The 19,484-nt window shown below is 32.7% G+C and overlaps 1 pseudogene; it reads right to left on the bottom strand.

Moving 5' to 3' along the window:
* Positions 1–3,200: 3,200 nt before the first annotated feature.
* Positions 3,201–19,484, bottom strand: part of LOC143640835 (ephrin type-A receptor 6-like) — a 160,441-nt pseudogene continuing 144,157 nt past the window's right edge.

Raw genomic sequence — 19,484 nt, 5'->3', positions numbered from 1 at the left:
TAGACTAAAAGAGGCTACAGAGTAAAACAATTGGTACACTCCAGAAATGGATGAGCATTACGATAAAAGCTGCTCGCCCTTCAATATATCAGAAATGGTCATGATGATTAAAAAAAAAAAAGCTCACAAAGTGGAGCCAGGAGACACTGAGGACAATGGATAAGAGTGTACCACTGAATCAGCATTCAGAACCTCATAGTGCCTGCCCCATAGGGTCCATCATTGCTAAGGTGCAGTCACATCTGTGTGTTCCCCTTTTCCTCATTTGACTTATTTTTAATTCTACACTTTAATGAGGTACAGTTTAATAGTTTAATACATGTATATATTATAAAATAATAAAATTAGGAAAATTAATATTTCCATCTCTATTAACATTTTTAAAAAAATTTAACATAATTTGGACATACTTGTGTAGCAAAATGTGATTATTTCAATACATTTAGTTTGTACTGATCAAATCAATGTAATCAAGATTTCCATCTCCTTATCATTACTTTGTGTTTGAAGATATTGAGATACACTCTAGTAGTTACACATAAAATATGTAAGTTTACTATGAATTGCAGACACCCCACTGTGCTGTAGAACACTAGAACTTCTTTCTAATTGTGTTTAGGTGCCTGTTACCAAAGTTTGCTTTATTTTTCTTCCCCCCATTCTTCCCTGCTTCTAGTAATCACTATTATATATTCCAAGTGATTTTGTTTTTAAATATCCATATAGGAGAGAGAACATTGTGTGTTTACCTTCCTGTATCTCATTTAGTCACTTAACATAACCTCCAGCATTATTCCCCTTTCTTCCTGGGAATATTCTATTTTTTTTACATTATCGTATATTTTATGTTAGTAATAGATGGCTTGTCATTTATTTGTGCATCCCCAGATGACAAGAAGACATATTTAAACTGGATAGATAAAACACTGCATTATCAGACATATGAAGATGAGTGTGTCCATTTTGTAAGAGAGGAGGCAGACTGTTTCAAAGATGAACAATTTTATAGAAAAATTTAGACTTTCTCATCCATGGTTGGAAACTATTGTTGAAAAGTGATTACTGAGCAGGGACATAATTTAAGAATATCCTACTCCCTATTTACAGCCAGGTTTGGTCATGTATTAATTCTTACTGTTGGTTTGTTATAGAAAAAAATCTGTGTCTCTTCAAATATGAATTGATTAAAAGGAATGTGTGCTTCCTACAGTCTCTGAGCTGGACACAGTCCACTTCCAAGCTCTCAGGGATAGCTGCTTTAAGAAATGCAAGAAGTCTGGTCCCCAAGTCACTGCATGAAGGGGAACTACCCACCTGTCAACCAGGATACTAATCCAAATTCTTTGGTAAATTTCTTATGCCTCTTAAGTTTTTTCTGTATTTAAGGACTGGGCTGATGCAACTAATAAATCAACAAAGGAAAAGGAAAAAAAAAGTAAAGAAAACAGAATGTGAAATTCCCAGACAAATTAGCCTATATTAGAAATCCAAAGGACATTATAGACAAAAATGCTTAGAAATATGGTCAATATCCTCAATAAAAATGAGGAGATTAATTTTGACTCAAAATCTATTTCAATATGATTTGAAAATCTATCAGAAATAATATAAATCCATAAAAGAGAGAAAGGAATTACAAAACAGAGTATGCAGAGCAGAAACAATAAGAGAATCAAAAAAAATTAAAACCAATGAAGGTAAAAATGCCTCAATAGATACAATAAACTCTTATCTAGATGCTGTCAAAAGTGAAAATTCATGAAAATTGGTACTGGGACTGAAATATTCAAAATAGAATTTCAAAGAGGACAGAGTGAAAGTGTTCGAAAAATCTTAATAAGAATTCTAGAAAAAACAGAAGAAAGCAATACCCCTTACACACACAAAAAAAAAAAACCCACAATAAGCAGGAGGAAAAGCAAACACACATCTTGATACATCATCCTGAAAATGAAGAACAGCGAATACAGATCGTACAGAAGATCTCAGGAGTAATAACTGTCAGGACAGCAGCACATCATTAAGCAGCACATTGTCATAGAAAAGGAGTACTTTTTTCAGAGTACTCAAGAAAAAACAATTCTAACCTAGTATTCTATGACCAAATAAGCAATCACTGAGCAGGGAAGGAAAACAAAGGGTTTTTTGTGCGTGCATTTTAGGAGGTGCAGATTGGATCCAGGGCCTAACAGGTGCTCCACCTCTGAGCTACACTCACAGCCCTAAAGATATTTTTAGATATCCATTAAAGAGCATATCCACTCATAGAATCCTGCCAAAAGAACTACCAAAGAATATACTTCAGTGAAAAGAAAAGGAGACAATCAGAAAGGTGATGAGTTTAAAAAGTGTTAGTATGTCTTTGTGTAACTAAGTATTGACTCCAAACAGCTAATAATGTGTGTGTGTGTGTGTGTGTGTGTGTGTGTGTGTGTGTGTTTTAAAGATAAAATAAAATTCTAGGCAATATTCACAAGGAAAGTCACAATTCCAGTGTGTTGCAAGGTAATTCATGCTTGGAAAAAGAACAGATATTAGATCAATTTATCCCTTTCCAGAAATATATGTGCTCAAAATATTTTAAAATTTAAGCATAACCCCTATAAAACATAATTTATAGTTTTCAAGCTAGAAAAACAATATAGAGAGTAAAATTAATGTTAAATATTATTTAAATAAGTTCATAAATATTTTCATTTCAAGACAGTTTATATTTTGACCTATCTTTAAAATTGTGATAAAGAACAAAGAATAATGTAATTATTCACCTTTACTGTGTCTCACTTAGCAATAATTCTTTCTATTTTTAGATTCCTTTAAACTTCTTGATTTCATATCCTTCTTAAGTCAGACGAAATCCTGGAATTGCTTCGTGACAAATCAGCTTTGTTTGGAATCGAAGGTCATATTGCAAGAGTTTATATTTACTATGTGGAAGCCTTTCGAAAACAAAAATACTATTTGGGCCAGTAAGTCTGGCCTTTTTTTTCTGATCCCAATCTCATCTTCCAGCTTTTCATCATATCCTCAAACCCCCTTATTTAATGCCAGCAAATCCTGGCCTCTCAAATGTCTTTATCCTTTCTGCTTCCACAGTCATCTTTGATAACATGATTAGACAGAAGATCATAAACTCAGAGTATAAATGTTTCTGAACTGTAGCAGAGGACTGTGCCAGGAAGCCTTAATAACAACACTCTTCAGAAGATCAAATCAATAGCTAAGTCACTAAAGGCCCTGTATGTCCCATTCACCTCTATGCACAATAATGCAATGGTCTGAGAAATGCCACTATCCTTTCCTCCTGAATTGTAAAGCAGCACTAGAAAGAAAATAAACAAATAAAAGCATGTTCTTGAAAAAAGCAAAGGTTTTGAAAAATTCTCAATGTCTTAGAACTATAATTTCCATAGCTAAATATTATTTAATCATATCATGTTATACTTAAAGATAAGTATCCTTGTAGTATGTATGTATGCCCAACAGATATAAAACTCTAAACTTAAACTGACATTTCTTATTTAAAAAAAAATTTTTAGGTGATGCAGATAATTGTCAATTTTTATTTAACTCAAAGTAGAAATGCTACAACCTTAATGAGATTATCTTAAATTAATGTTCCAGAGGAGATTATTAGGGATTCATGTCACTTTAGGACTCAGACAAGTGAACAAAAATTGCATTCAACTTTGCATGTCATATCCAGTCATTTCTTATATAGTCTTAAAATAATCTTAGATATGTAAAGTGAAAGAATATTTGATGTAAATTAGCATTTTCAATGCTAGTCCAATCAACTTCATTTTTAATTCAAATCCTTAACAAGAATTGACATTAAGTAAAATAAATAAATTACAAATTATATGTCTAATATCAATATGCCCAGTATGACAGTTTCACTTAGGAACTTATGAAATAGAATTAAAATAGTTATCAAAAATAAATTGATTTGTAAGCCAAAATTATAATAATGCTTGTTAGGTACAATACAGTAACCTATATCCTTGCATTTTGTTTTAAATTTATCATATTTGCCATAATAAAGTTTCTATTTAAACTTGATTGATACTACAAGGATAAGAATACTTCTCATTTTGTACTTCTAGAATTTGGATTTAGATGTGCCTTAATATTGGAGAAAGGCATCACTAATTCAAACATTCAGTGATATAATTCTTTAGGGTACAATACAATAATGAATTATATAAACATGCTACTTATATATCATTCAGTAGATACAGATAATATAGATATATATGAATTTATTCAACTTTAAACCACCTTATTGTGTCTACTGCATAGAGCTCTCAAATTAATTCAAGCAAATTATGAAAGTATACAAAGCTTCACTGTAAATTTTTTTATTTGTGATCTTTATCTGCAAAGTTCCACATAAATCTGTATTTTTTCCATTATTCTTGGTAGCCTGAATTTCAGAATGGATGTGTCAATTCTGTCCTAACAATAAGTATATTGGACTACAGAAAATAAACAACAGCTTGAAAGGGGTCTTAAATAATGTGTAACAGACCTCCATTATTTTGGACTTGGCAGACAGGAAGTATTAATACAAAGTAAGAGCACCACTGATTGGAAGAGAGAGGAAGAAAGGGAGGGAGGAAGGAAGGGGAGAATAGAGGAAAAAAGAAAGGAAAATCTTGCAACAGCCCATAGGAGAAACATCTGAGCTTCAATTCTCAGTCTAGGGTTGGTCACTACTGTAGGCCCCAGAAAAGGAAGCTCCGTTTTTAGTAATTTAGTGCCCAGTCATAAAATGACAGATGACAGTACTTTCTAAGGCCTTCCAGATCTATAATACTGAAACCCTCCCTGAAAGGAGCTTTCTTGTTTCATAGATGAGGATAAACAGTGCAGGGAGCAGCTCCACCAGAAGCTAAACCTTTACTCAGGAGAGTCCACGCTCAGTGCCACAGAAACATTCCCATCAACCAGTTTCCTACCCTTTATTACACAGGCAAGGTTGAAATACACCTCTTTTATCTGATAGCCAGGTTAAACAGGCAAATAAACAATTAGTAAAAACTGTTAACATAGAGAAGAGAGCTGTTAACTCACTGAAAACCCAGACATAGGACATTTCTGCTACACTTCGGAGGATCAATAAAATGCCATTGCAGAAAAAGGAAGAAAAAGACACTGAGCAGCTAAATAAAATATGAAAAAAAAGGGACAGGAAAAGCACAGAAAAGTTTCAAAAATAATAAAAATAGAATAGCACACAGAATTATCCAAGGCTAGGAAAAGAACAGAACAGGGCCCAATTGTGAAGTCACTTGAATACTATTGGGAATAATCACTTTTAATATACATACCAATAAAGAAAAATACTAGAATAATTATCTGAAATAAAACACTCTAAAAGAGTATAATTAGGATGTAGAGAGTAAGCAACCTTAGAACTTCAAAGATCCTAGATATAGAATTATAAGTGTATGAAGCCATTCTTAGACATCCAGCTCTGATAAATCTTCAAATAACTTTAGTTGTGTTTAAGACCAAATAAGAACCGCCCAGTACACCTAGTCCAGATATCCTGACTACAGAATTGTAAGCAAATAATTTGTACAGAACATAGGATGCTGTCACAAAAAAAAAGTTTAAAAATGGGTCTCTATGTTAATCTCCAGGATATATAAAAAAAATTCAACACCAGAAAATAAATAACCTAATCAATAAATGTGCTAAGGAACTGAACAGACATTTCACAGAAGAAATACAATAGATCAAAAACTATATGAAAAAAAGTTTAACATCTCCAGGAATTAGAGAAATGCACATCAAAACTAAGATTTCATCTCACTCAAGTCAGAATGGCAATTATCAAGAACATGAGCAACAATAAATGTTGGCTAGGATGTGGGGGAAAAGGTAAACTCATACATTGCTCATGGGACTGCAAATAGTTGCAACCATATAGAAAGCAGAAGGAGATTCCTCAGAAAACTTGAAATGGAACCTCCATTTGACTCAATTATCCCACTCCTTGGTTTATACCCAAAAGACTTAAAATCAGCATACTATAATGATGCAGCCACATCCATGTTTTTAGCAGCTCAATTCACAATAGCTAAACTATGGAACCAACCTATATGACATTCAACAGATGAATGGATAAAGAAAATATGGTACATATACACAATAGAATATTACAAAGCCTTAAGAATAAAATTATGGCATTTGTTGGTAAATGGATGGAGCTGGAGAATATCATGATAAGTGAAGTAAGCCAATCCCAAAATACCAAAGGCCAAATGTTTTCTCTGATATGTGGATGCTAATTCACAATAAGGGGAATGGTGTTGTTAGGGCAAAATAGAGGTACTTTGGATTATGTAGAGAGGGAGTGAAGGGAGAAGGCGGGGGTATAGATGTAGTAAGTATAGTAGAATGAATAAGACATCAATACTATATGTACATATATAATTACATGACTGGCATGATTCTACAACATGTACAACCAGAAGAATGAGAAATTACACTCCATTTATGCATTCTAACGTCATGAGTAAGTAATTAGAACAAATAAAAAAATTAGTCTCTGCATCCACTTAAATTCCCTTTTCTTTGCTAACAGCATGTCCTTATATTTAATTAAAACCATATGTGGTTATTTTCAGTCTTACAAAATAACAAATAGATACAAAAACTTATTTCAAACTTAGTAAGCCATGGACATAAAATTCAAGTTCAATCCTTATAGTTTCTGGCATATAGTACAAGAAGATGATGAACATTTATACTATCCCAACTCCCTCATATTTCTGAAACCAGGTAAATAAGAATAAAGATAACAAGACATAAAAATAGACATGCAGAAGCACTGGACAATCTGAGTATGTTTATCATTTGTCCAAAATCACCTTTGCCAGACAATAAAGAAATATTAGGGCATATACAAAGAATAAAATTTCACACACAAGCATGTCAAGTAAAAAGATATCTAGTCATCATGGTTGGTTACTTTAATCCTGTGGACTATGCCATAAAAATACAAATATAGTAAAAGCTAATCACATAAATCCTTGGATTATTGAACAATTTTTTAAATATTTTTAAAATTTGATTATTTTTATCAATCAAAGCCTGTAACTTCTATGTACGTTAAAATGTGACAAAACAGTATGGTTCCTTAGGTATATTTTATTCCAAGTTCTAATTGCCCTCCCATTCACTGAATAATTTTTCAAATGTATAAAATATTTATTGTATTAAAAATATAGCAAAAAGTGTAAAGTATTTTATAAATCTATCCAGGATCATTTATGATTTATTTTTTCTCCATTATAAATCTTTGTTTTAGGTGAGTAAAAATTTTAGGTTCAATCTATATCGATAAATCTGAATGAAATATATTTGAGTGATTAAATAGTGGAAGAAGACTAGTTCATGCTTTATAAAATACACACTACTGACTTTTCATGCCAATATTAATGTTCTCCAAATATAAAACATGAGGATCACTGGAGCCTCTAGCAAACTTTTCAAGAATCAAGAACCCAAACATTTTATGAGTAGATAAATCCTTTGAAAGTTCATATATATTACCCATGACCCTTATATAAAAACAAGTATTTTTTTCCTTATTTATTTTCTCTGAATTTTTTAATGAATGTGAATATAGCATCAACCAAGATGTCAAAAAATTTAATATGGCACTGCCGGCAAACATCTGTATATAATTTATCTCTGAGAAGGAAATAACTATAGTATGCTACAGTTTACCAAGAAAATAACTTTTTTTCTATATATGTGTTTTGTTTTTGAGTACTAAATACAAACATAATTGAATATATGATCTTTATCAAGGGTATATAAAATCTTTATATAGATTCATTAAATTAATAACCCTCATAAGATATTTCATATAAAAAAGGAAAAATGTCTCTCTTTTAAAATTACAGGTCTTTCATTATCTAACCCTGTGTAATGCTAAACTTAACTAGCATTATGCAGTATTAATATATCCTAATACTTGGAACGTATACAAATACTGCTATTTTAATAAATAATTAATGTGTCATGTGGCTGAAAAGTGTACTTAATAATAACAAGGGATAAATTAATTTCTGAAAAGGTCAATACTCAACCTTCAACCTTCAAACACATAACACCTGTATAAACTAGCTTATTTTTTTAAAAAAATAAAACATATGAATTACCCCTTTAAGTACACTTAAATACTAATCTTTCATTATAATTCAACATGAAAAATGCAATCATTTTTTAATGGTGTTTCAACATGACAGTGTCTCTAAACCACCAACACTGGGACATCAGGCAAATCCTATTTTGAATCCCCATTGGTTTTCATTACTGTGGTTGATTTTAGTATTCTTTATAAAAGTAGGTGAAAACCACAATACATAGTGTTTAACTCCTTTATCAAAATAAAAATGATATATTTTCCCAGAAAGAAAAAACAGATTATACATTTTTCAAATAGATAATAGGAGTCAATTTTTTCTATAATTAGCTATTAGGAGCAGTATCAAAATGTTTACTATTTTCAAATTATTGTAGAACATGTTTACTTTTAAAAAATAATTAAATGGAAAATAAATTATTTAAATGTTCCTTACCATGGCAAGAACCCTCAATTTCTTCATATCCTGTACTGCAGATACACCTTCCAAGAGGAACCAGTCAATCTCCATCTGCTCCACAATATAGTTTAGGAGTATCACGCTCTTCAGCACTCTTCACACAAGAGGCCCGTACTTCGACCAAAGAGGAAGAGTCGACTCTTGGGATGGTATCAGGAAATATGGCCAAGTTTCGAACAGTGAAGGGACACTTTTTGTAGAAAACACGAACGGAGACCAGGGCAATGCATGCCCCAATGTCTTGAAATGCCAGATAAAATCCCTTTCTTTCTATAGGCCCCACTTCACGAATTTCGGTGTTGAGTTTGAGGATGCGATCACCTAAATCCATCTGGGTAAAACTCTCATCAGCAGCAATTGTGTCAATCTTTATATACTGGCCTGGCTTGAATTTAATTGCATGGGACTCATCTGATTCCATATAATACAGATTAAAGGTTTCTTTGCAAGTCCCCAAGACCCAAGGGATGCTGTTACAATCCCTTAGTGTGAACTTCATTTCCACATAAATTTTCTGAGCTGCATCACGTGAGATCCAGTTTGTTCGAAGCCAGTTGTTTTGGTTTGGCTCCATTACATTGCATACCTGGTAAGTATAAATAGGCCTATTGTGTTCATCCATTTCAGTGATGGCATCCCACTGTGAAAAGAAAAAAAATTAAGTAATTATAAAATGATAATGGTGAAACGGAAACTTCCAAATGTTTTAACAAAAAGTGAATTGAAAGGATACAAATGAAGCTGTTCAAGGCAATAATGCAACAGCATTTTAATCATGAGCCTCTGGTTGAAAGGATGGTTTCTGCAATTGACCATCCCTGTATGAATCTTGCCTTCTTACATATTAACTGTATGACCTACAGCAACTTTATTTAATGTCTCTAATTTCCTTAAGTATAAAATTAAACTTAATATTACCCATTTTATAGGACTGTTATAAAGTATATACTACTTAAATACATAAAGAGCAGTTTAATTATTTCCTGTAACACTAAAAGAACATAAAGAAGCATTCATTATCTGATTAAAAAAAAAAAGAAAAAAAAACAATGAGACCCACTATATATGCTCTCTGTTTTCCCCATCTGTCCTCATATCCAATTTGCCCCACATCGCATCATGATGCTTTTTACAGTATTCAGTAAAATATTTACATGGTTCTTTGGGGGGATGTTTACATGGAGAAAAGGGTCAGAAAAATCACACAAGAAATATGAAACTACTCAAAGACAGTATATAATGATACTTAAAGTTGTGCATTATCCTTGATGTCAAATTTGTGAAAAAAAATTGTTTCTTCGATCATTGACAGAAAAAAGATGAGGAGGAAGAGGAGGAAAAAAGGAAGAAAGAGAAATAAAGAAATTAGAATTGGACTCAATACCAAAGCAATTGATAAATTTCATCTTAACCAAGAAGAGAGAAAATACTTTACATTAGATTTCTAAATTTGAATTTGATTTCCTAAAATAAGCAAATAAATTCAAGATTGGTACAACTGTAAAAGAATATGAAATTTACTAACATATCTGGAAATTGGGACCTGAGGCAAGAATATAAGTTTGAGGCCTTACATACAAAGTGTATAAATATTTTTAAATAGTAAATCATACTTTAAATAAGATGAGAATTTAAATTTTTATATTCTTACTTTGTAAAGACAACTTCCTAACAACCTCAGATGTCAGGTCAATGCAAAAATACTTGTATTTTTTAGAATAGCAAGGGAAGTATGTGGTGGTCCACAGAGGGCTAGCCTCTAACTTCAGTCAGTCCTACTGCTGTTCCATTCCTTGACTCTAGCTCCATACCAATCCATGAGGGCTTCACCATGTACATATGGTGGCCTATAAGCCTTCAGGTACAAGCTGTGCCCCTTTCCTGCTACCCAAAGCTGCCAACTTTGGTCTTCCATTTAGCTTGAGATGAGCAGAACAATGCACCGTATTTCCATTGGAGGATGGACCTCAAAAGGACATGAAGTTCCTGAAGGAAACCTGAGCTTGAAAAAGAAATTATGGGGTCTTGACTATCTGTGGTCTTATGAAAGAGGATTTATGTGGCAAATCTCCTCATCCCTCAAGGTTAGAGCTTCATGAAGAGAAGTGAGGCCAGAGGAGAGAAAGGGCAAGATCATGAAAAGCTCTAGACACAGAGCATGGCCTTCCTTTTCTAGGTCTAAAGATGACAGGAAGATAAAGAGTACCTCAATTTGGAATTTGAAAATATTATAATTATTCTTTTTTAACATGCAGAGTTAAATATAATATTTAAAGAACCCAGTAGGTTCTACCTCACTATTAGTCAGTTAATGTAAACATTTACTTCAAAACACTTTTAACTTCATAAAATATACTGTGAATCTTACATGTCATGTGTTAATAATTAATGAATTTATTGTATGTGTCAAGTTCCATAAAAGTGTGAAAATGAGGATACAAGGCTTGTTCTCAGTGGAAATATTATTATATCTTTAAAATAAAAAATAAGAAAATGTAACTGATAGCATAGGTTTGTTTATAAGTAACAATGGAATGGGATATATAATAAACATAGTATGTGCTCAAATGAGAACTTATTCATGAATTGGAGTGCTTTGGAAGGATTGGGAATGAAGAAGGCACTTGATATGCACCTTAATGACTAAAACAATTCAGTAAGGCAGAGGGGAAGATGTTGAAGCTAATGTATAAAACTAATCTACATGCCTACACTTTAAGAAAACTTTAAGGTTGTACCACAGATATCTAATGGATTAAATTTCAAAATTTCATTCAAAACAAATACATAATTCATTTTCTATGTGTATAGATAAAGGTAGAAATTATAGAAACATACAAATCAAACCACCATTAATTTAATTAATTAATTTAATTAATTAATTAATTCTGTCATTAATTTGACAATTTGCTTCAGCTGCATTGCATTCACTGAACTCAAAATATTCCAATTCCTTAATCTCCTGATACTAATTTTTTTTTCAAATATGTTTTATGTTGGAATAAAATAGTATACTCATTGGCTATAATTTGGATCTGAAGTATCTCCACCGTGTTAAAGACTTGATTGCTATTCATGACTGCCATGAGGTGAGAAGCTCCTCTGCCACATGCTCATTCCATTATGTACTGTGCTGCCACAGACCCTAGGGCAATGATGTCAAGTGATCATGAACTGAAACCTCTGAAATAGTGAGCCAAAGTAAAACTTTCCTTCTTATAATTGGATTATCTCAGGTATTTGTCACAGTGAAAAAAAAACTCTAACACATCATTATATAAAAATTTGCTAAGATACAATGTAGAAAAAAACTTAGTAAAGCAAACCATACATTTGCAAATCATTTCTGTTTTTATGGCCAATATAGGTAGAACAGAGATTCTTTTGTCTTGATTTTTTAAGCCCTTTCTTTAGATCAAGTTGTGGATAGATGAATTACGAAGCGATAGAAAAGGTTAAAAACTTCAAGTTTCATGATCAGTAAAAAGTTTTGCTTAAGCAAGAATTAGGTATAGTCCAAAGGACTATTTCTTTGGGCTACATGTTCATCTTGGATGTAATGACCTCTGAGGAAACTATACACTGAGTTTATACTCATTAAAGCTTTATACTCATTAAAGTAGCATAGAAACGGCTGGGATGTAGCTCACTGCCAAAGCATTTGTCTTGTATTCACAAAGCCCTGGGTTCCACCCCCAGCTCCAAAAAAGACCAAAAAAAAGTAGTAGTAGTAGTAGCACAGGTTTTCATACCTTAATGGTATTCATTTTCATGATATCAGTAAGGAATCCAAGGCTCCCAAGTTAAAGTAATTGCTCATTGCTGTACTTGTACTGACCATGAACTAGAACCAAGGCTTCTGGCTTGATTTTCCATAGTCTATGATGTTTTCGCATCTTATAAAGCTTGCTGGAGAGAGTTGAGCAGATGAAAAAATTTCCCTCCCAGGGCTAGATAATTCTTAGAGATTGCAAAGGACTGACCTGAAGTGAATCTTTTATATGCCAAACAACCAACCCCAAGTCTAAATCCCCAAACACCCACTTATCTAACTCTCACACAGGCAGCCAATATTCCAATATTCCTCTTGTTCTAAATCATCCTAGGCTGGGTATGAGGCATTTAGAGACCACTCTTAAAGTACAAATCCCACAGGAATTATTTAAACTAACCATGCTGAAGTGCCTACTATGCAGTACCTTACCTTGGAAATCTCATTAAAGACTTCTGGCCTGGAGTTTTGCCATCTACCATCTCACCAAAACCTCTATTGTCTTTCATGGCATGTACAGACTCCCTCTGTGGGACTCATGAGTATATAAATCTTCCAAAGCCATATTACTTTTCCTGCTATAGACACCGCAACTATATCATAACATATCCAACCATAACTATATCATAACATATTCAACATGCACATTCTTAAAATAAATAGTCATATGACTCTTAAAACATTCTTTCCCAGAAAATCTCTGAAGGAAAACTCATTCTTGCTAAAGCAACAGTTTTCATTAAGCAAGATAGTTCACATGACAAAACTTGCACTCATCATCTATAATTCATATATCCACTCCTGTACCCAAAGAAAGCAACTCATAAAGAACTGCAAAAAAAAAATTCTTTGTTCTACTTACACAGGCTGTAAGAATGAACATAGTTTACAAGATACTCTACTATGAAGAAGCTTCAGTGACTTGGTTTTTTTGGTTTTATGAGCTTTTTTGTACATTATACATTGGCTTATTGCTTTTATATTATGATACTGTTAGTCTTACATGAAAAATATGAAAAAATTAAGAGCAAAAAGCATTCATGAAGGAGGAATCAGTATGTTTTGCTTCAGTGCCTGCTATATAAAAGCAAACAGCTGATGGAATTGACCAATATAATAGCAGAACTAATGAGATGTTTGATTATTTTCATCCTATATTTTCAACATTTAGGTGGTTCATGTATATTTAAACATTTCACAGCTGGAAAATAAGTATATTTGTTTTACTAGGGGCAACAGCATTTACCCACTGGATACATACGACAGGGCATTTATCTTAGTGCTGAGCTCTGCCATTCCCATCTCAATTGAATATTTCTTAGAACTGACAGGAGTACAGAGTTCTAAATAGTCTGTAGTGCATTTATATCTGAGCACTCTCTTTAAAAAAAAAATCTCTACCCACATATGAAGTTTTTGTTTCCATAACAAGTCAAATAAACTAGGCAAAAACCTGAATTACTTTTGAGAATAGAAAGTTAGAACAAGAAAATTAATATTTAAAGCAGAAATATAATTGAATAATCAGACTGCTTTCTTTTCTCACAGATATTAAAATAAGTCAAACACATAGCCTTTGTAGGGAAGGAATGTTCAGATAATAAATTGATAAACTGACCATATATCCAAGTCCTCATATAAATGTCTCAAATGTATATCTTCCTCCTTTTGAAAAATATTTAGAATGCAACAGGAATATAAATTTTATTCCATAGTAAACTTTGAAATTTTAAGATAAAAGCAGATAATTTCTCAAAATGAAATGAACTACTGCAAAGCTAATTAAACTTTCAAAGAAAGTGAAAGTCCTGAAAACTCACTTAAAGAACTAGCAAAGGAAAAGATCAATCACCCTCAGACTAATAGGTTTACCTCTGTATCCCTAGAAATACATGGTAGGTAGGAAAGTCATGCCCTGACTATCTGAGGACCATACACAGCTGCAGGGCTTGCTGATTCAAGGGGAATAAAAATAAAAATCTGTAAAAAGTAATGTTATACATACTGATAGGAAGGAATGAGACAGAAAACACTCCAAAAACATTGGAGAAAAACATTGCTGTACAGAGGTACTTTGGTCTTTACCTCTGCCTCCTAAAGAATAAGTATTCAAATGTAGATCAAAACTTTTTCCTCCCTCTCCACTCTGTGCTTTAATAAAATTATTGATTCCTGAATTTATTTCTGCTGCAAACTGTAACAGATCCCAACTCATTCCAAAATGGAAAAAAAAAGTTTGTGGAGAAATGTTTTTTTCTTATCTTTTTATTCCTCAAAATGTGGTTGTGATAAACATATAAAAGGGAAGCCATGCAGAGGAAAGACTACAACAAAGCACCATTTCAAAGACATGACTCCAAAAAAGTAAATGACCTTTCAAGTTGTCTAGTCTTACTGGCAGATGACTAATTAATAATGCAATAAAAGCAAATTATTCATTTTCCCCAATGAGCACTAATCTAAAGATAGGTTAAAATAAAACAAAACCAAACTCCTGATGAATCTTTAATTCCTTATCAGGTTCCCTATGTAATTTTTTCCACAGTGTTTTGAGTCTATGACTTAACTAATTAGTCCCACAGATAACCAAGTTTATTAGAAAAAGGAGCAAGAGAGAAATAAACCATCAAATTCATCCTAAGAAAAAGAATGGTTCAGAATGAAGAGAAGCTTTCATTTGGTAAAATGACGTCTATCTGATTTGTTCAGAACATTCTTCCTGCCCCTTGCATAAGAAAAATAAACTATAGTTATTGAACACACAGGCAGCTTATTATGTAACTCTGTGGTGGCTTAATTTTTTAAAGCATATACATCTAATATTTTCTATCAATGAAAAGCTTCTTAAAGGGCCTTCTTATTCTAATATGATATTTTCCTCACAACTACTTAAAAATTCACTTTGAGTCAATATACTGACATAAACTTAGAAAATTAGTGCCCTGAATACTGCTGCTAGGCATGTAGTTAATAACATAAATCTGTTTTTGCAGCAGAAAAGCGAAGGCTCTGCATTTAAATGATAACTAGTTTCAGAGAATAAAATGAGAAGCAAAATGTATCATGTGCAGATACATTTCTATTTCACTTTGGGCAAACATAAAACTTTTTTATTAGTACTACAAAGATATTTAATTTAAAAAGATATGAATTCACTGGTATCTAGAAGATAACTGCTGAGACTGAGTAAGTTTTACAAATAAATTTATTACTTTTTGTGGATTATTCCTATTAATAGAACCAATATATTATAGCAATGAGGATAATTTCCACTAAGAAGAAAAGATCATCCCATTAAAAACATCAAATATTCATTAAGATTAAATGTCTCATAATAGAGTCCACCTTCTATATATCCAAAGATCTTAACTGGCATTATCTGAAGTCAAGAATTTACTGAACAAATGAATAAAAATTCTACAAATACCATCTTTGAATATTTACAGCAATACTACCATAAAGAGATGTCAAATATTCATCTAAATTATTCTGCCTTAATATTCAACAATACCTGAGGACCATGCTAGGTTTCACGGGACTTCAGAAATATAGAAAGCACAGAATAATTATCTCACAAGCCACATTTAATTTAATTCTTGAACTTATATACATTAGCATTTGTATGAAGCATTTTATCCTGGTTTTAGAGATGAAGGAACTGACCTGAAGAACGAATTAACTCACTTGAGATTTTAAAGAAAACACAAGACTAAACATCAAATGTATCTGAAAATTTATGCTGACCCATATGAAAGCTTTAAATTAAAATAAGTGTATGTAGAATGCTAGTTCTACAAAAGTAGAGACTTTGTCTTGTTCAATAATGTATCCCCATTACCAAGGGAATATTTACAAAGCTCACAGTAGGTTCTTAGTATTTGTTGAATATTCAGGTGAATAGCACGAGGCTTGAATTCTAAATTAATTCTCAATGCATCTACTAATGTGGAGACTTATTGTTTCTTAGGTCAAGATTCTAAATATCATACATGTAAAGAAATATGTAAGCTTTTAGCACTCTCCCAAACCAGAAATGTTATTTTAAAGATATCAGAATAATGTAGCTGATTATAGATAATTCAGATGCCATGCCTTAGCTGAAGCCTAGAAACAACAAATGGCTTTGGGGGCATTATGCTAATGCACAAGATTTTTAGTAGAAGAAAATTCAAGTTTAGAACTCTCCCTCTTTATATATCATATGTGTGTGTGTGTGTGTGTGTGTGTGTGTGTGTGTGTTTTCAAAATGGAGATAAGCAAAGAAGGAGGACAGAAAAATTATTTTAGGAACATATGTTTGCATTGGAAGAGATAGTGACCCGAGCAGGCCATATGCAATCAAGGCTGCATGGCAAGTACCCTTTAATTGAGCAGGATTTTAATAAAAAAGGACTACTTATAAATTCTGTCAAATCATCCATCTTTGCTCTAACTTTTAATTAAGTCCATTGTCCACAGCTGTAACTGTAATTAATTTTATATTTTAAGTAAAAGGTACAGTATTTAAATACATTAATTTATGAATTGTTAATTCTTGCAAATATCAAGTATAAAATACTCAAACTGTACATATTAATGCAAATTGTGAGATACAAGTGTGATGTTCTATGCATGTTATAGAAGAAAATGATTACTAAAAGAGAAAATATTTAAATATATTAAATGCTGCTGAAAGGTGTAGTAAAATAAAGAGCTCAATGTATACTGCAATTATTAACAGAGAAGTTACTGGTGGCCAAGACAAGAAAACATTTGATGAAATGTTGCTATGGCATTCATCTTCATGCAGAAATCTGGAGAAGAGCTATTTCATATTGCAGACACATAATGAGTAAAATAATTAGTAGAGAATCTTTCAGGGTAAGATCATGATTCTCTATAAACCTTATTTGGTCAAATTTTGGCCCACTAATGTTGCCTTAACACTTCACAGTTATATTTTTTTCTTGTTATTTTAAATACCTTAGATCTTCACAATTATATTAAAATTAAAACCTTAAGACTTCAGTCCCACTGGAATGACTTCTGGTAGGACAACCTTGTTCAACATTAGAATTCTACATATGAACTCTGTTTGTGATCACCTCAAACACAACAGAACAGTCAAATGGTAAAAGAGCAGCAATAATAAATAAAATAAAGCAAATGACGATTTGCATAGAGCAGTGATGATAAGGAGGCACTGAACTGTCATTCAGAGGGGTATGTGATTAGGTCTCCAGACCTCAGGGGACACCTCTCTCCCAAAAGTGATAAGACTAACTAGATGTTACCTATTGGGCATGAATACATCCACTTAGATATTTGAAGATTTGGAAGCATACCACTTGAAATGATTATGCTTTCTTTATTCTCTGCAAACTGGGAAATGGGATTATGATATACCGGGATATGATGATATTGTTTTACTCAAAGCTAGAGTTGTATATATACTAATAACCAAAGATGTTACTGTTTATTTCATGGAAACACAGTAGGAAAGATCAGAGTAAATCATGTATTTTCCCACAACTTTTCATTTTGGCTTATCTGTTCACTTTTACATAATAGGTGGGAGAAAACAGAAAGAAACCCATTGTATGACATATAATTTTTCTGGAAATGAACTCAAGTTGCACTGTGTATACAGGAATACCCAAGCAGATCTGGCAAACAGCCATACCCTGGAGAATTCTTTCCAATAGATTTTGTTACAATTAATTGTAAATACTGGTAGAAAATTCCTCCAAAAAAAAAAAAGAAAAGAAGAAAACCTTTTCCAGGAATGGGTTCTCAACAATGAAAAAGAGTAGGTCTTTACAAGCCCCAGAAATAGGTGAAGTTGGTAAAGATTTGTAGGAAATTAAAGCTTGTGCAAGAAAGGGAGTATCTGAGTTAAACTAATTTGACATATGCCTGTTGGTGTTTTATATGAGGATGATAAATTAATACAAGTATTACTAGATAAGTGCTTAACATATGAAGTATGTTATTAGTTTTTGCTCTTCTATTTCTAAGCAGCTTTCAGATTAGTCAAAAAAATTGCTTCTTAGTACTTAATCCTTTTTCATTGTCTTTGTTCTCTGACTTATCTTTTTTCTGTTCCTTTGTCTTGGTAAACCACTACTAGGAATGAAGTATTGCTAAATGGTGCTAACGGTCACAAAGAGTTGGCTGGACAGTACTGTCTACCAGAAAGCACAGGCAAGGACAACCTTAACTCTCTCCGTACAAGGCTGTTTCTGTTTAGGTTAATGTGCTTTAGCTCAAACAGCATATTAAAGTCTGAATGACAGGGTGAAGATTTCCCATGACTCTTAATAAACAGAACAGAAAAAAAAGTAATCTGGGAATATTTGCTTCCATTCTAAGTTCTCAGCTCTTCTGAGAATAAAATCTCTTTTATCTGAAATACTATTGTTGGCGTGTGCTCAGAATGCTAGTCTTCTGGAAGCTGCTTTAGCATTAGGACTGTGAGCAGGTCCCAGTCAGAACTAGAAATAGAAATAAGATCATCATGTTATGCCCTCTCCATTATACTATCTGGTAGTCGGCTTTTCTTTGCTGTGACTAAAATAGCTGACAATAAAAACTCATAGAAGTTTATTTTGACTGATGGTTTTGGAGGTTTAGTCCATGGCTGGCTGATTTTGTTGCTCTGGGATTGAGATGAGGCAGAACAATATGGTGGAAGGGCATGTCAAATGAAAGCTGCAAAGCTCTTTGCAGCTGGAAAAAAGAGAGTGTGTGTGAGCAAACACAAGGAGCCAAGGACCTATTTCTTGCAGCCATGTCTACCTGCCTGCAGTTCCCACCAGTAATGTATTATTCCACCAGAAGGATAAATCCTTTGATGAGGTTATAGTTTTCCTAATCTAACTATTTCACCTCTGACCTGTCCTCCATTGCCACATGAGTTTTTCAGGGAACTTTTTGTACACAAACCATAACACTATCCAATCCTGTTCTCCAAACAATCCTATAAACTACTTCAGTTTAATATTCCTAAGGCATAATTCTTAGCTAATCAAATTCTTTCTCTAAAGAAAATCAGGTTTACATATACTTCTTCAAATGGCATTTGATGCTGCATGAGCTGACTTCAGTTA

Source organism: Callospermophilus lateralis, unplaced genomic scaffold, assembly GCF_048772815.1.
Source record: "Callospermophilus lateralis isolate mCalLat2 unplaced genomic scaffold, mCalLat2.hap1 Scaffold_66, whole genome shotgun sequence".
Taxonomy (NCBI): Eukaryota; Metazoa; Chordata; class Mammalia; order Rodentia; family Sciuridae; genus Callospermophilus; species Callospermophilus lateralis.
The sequence above is the reverse complement of the archived record's forward strand: the minus strand, read 5'-3'. Positions and strand labels throughout refer to the sequence as shown.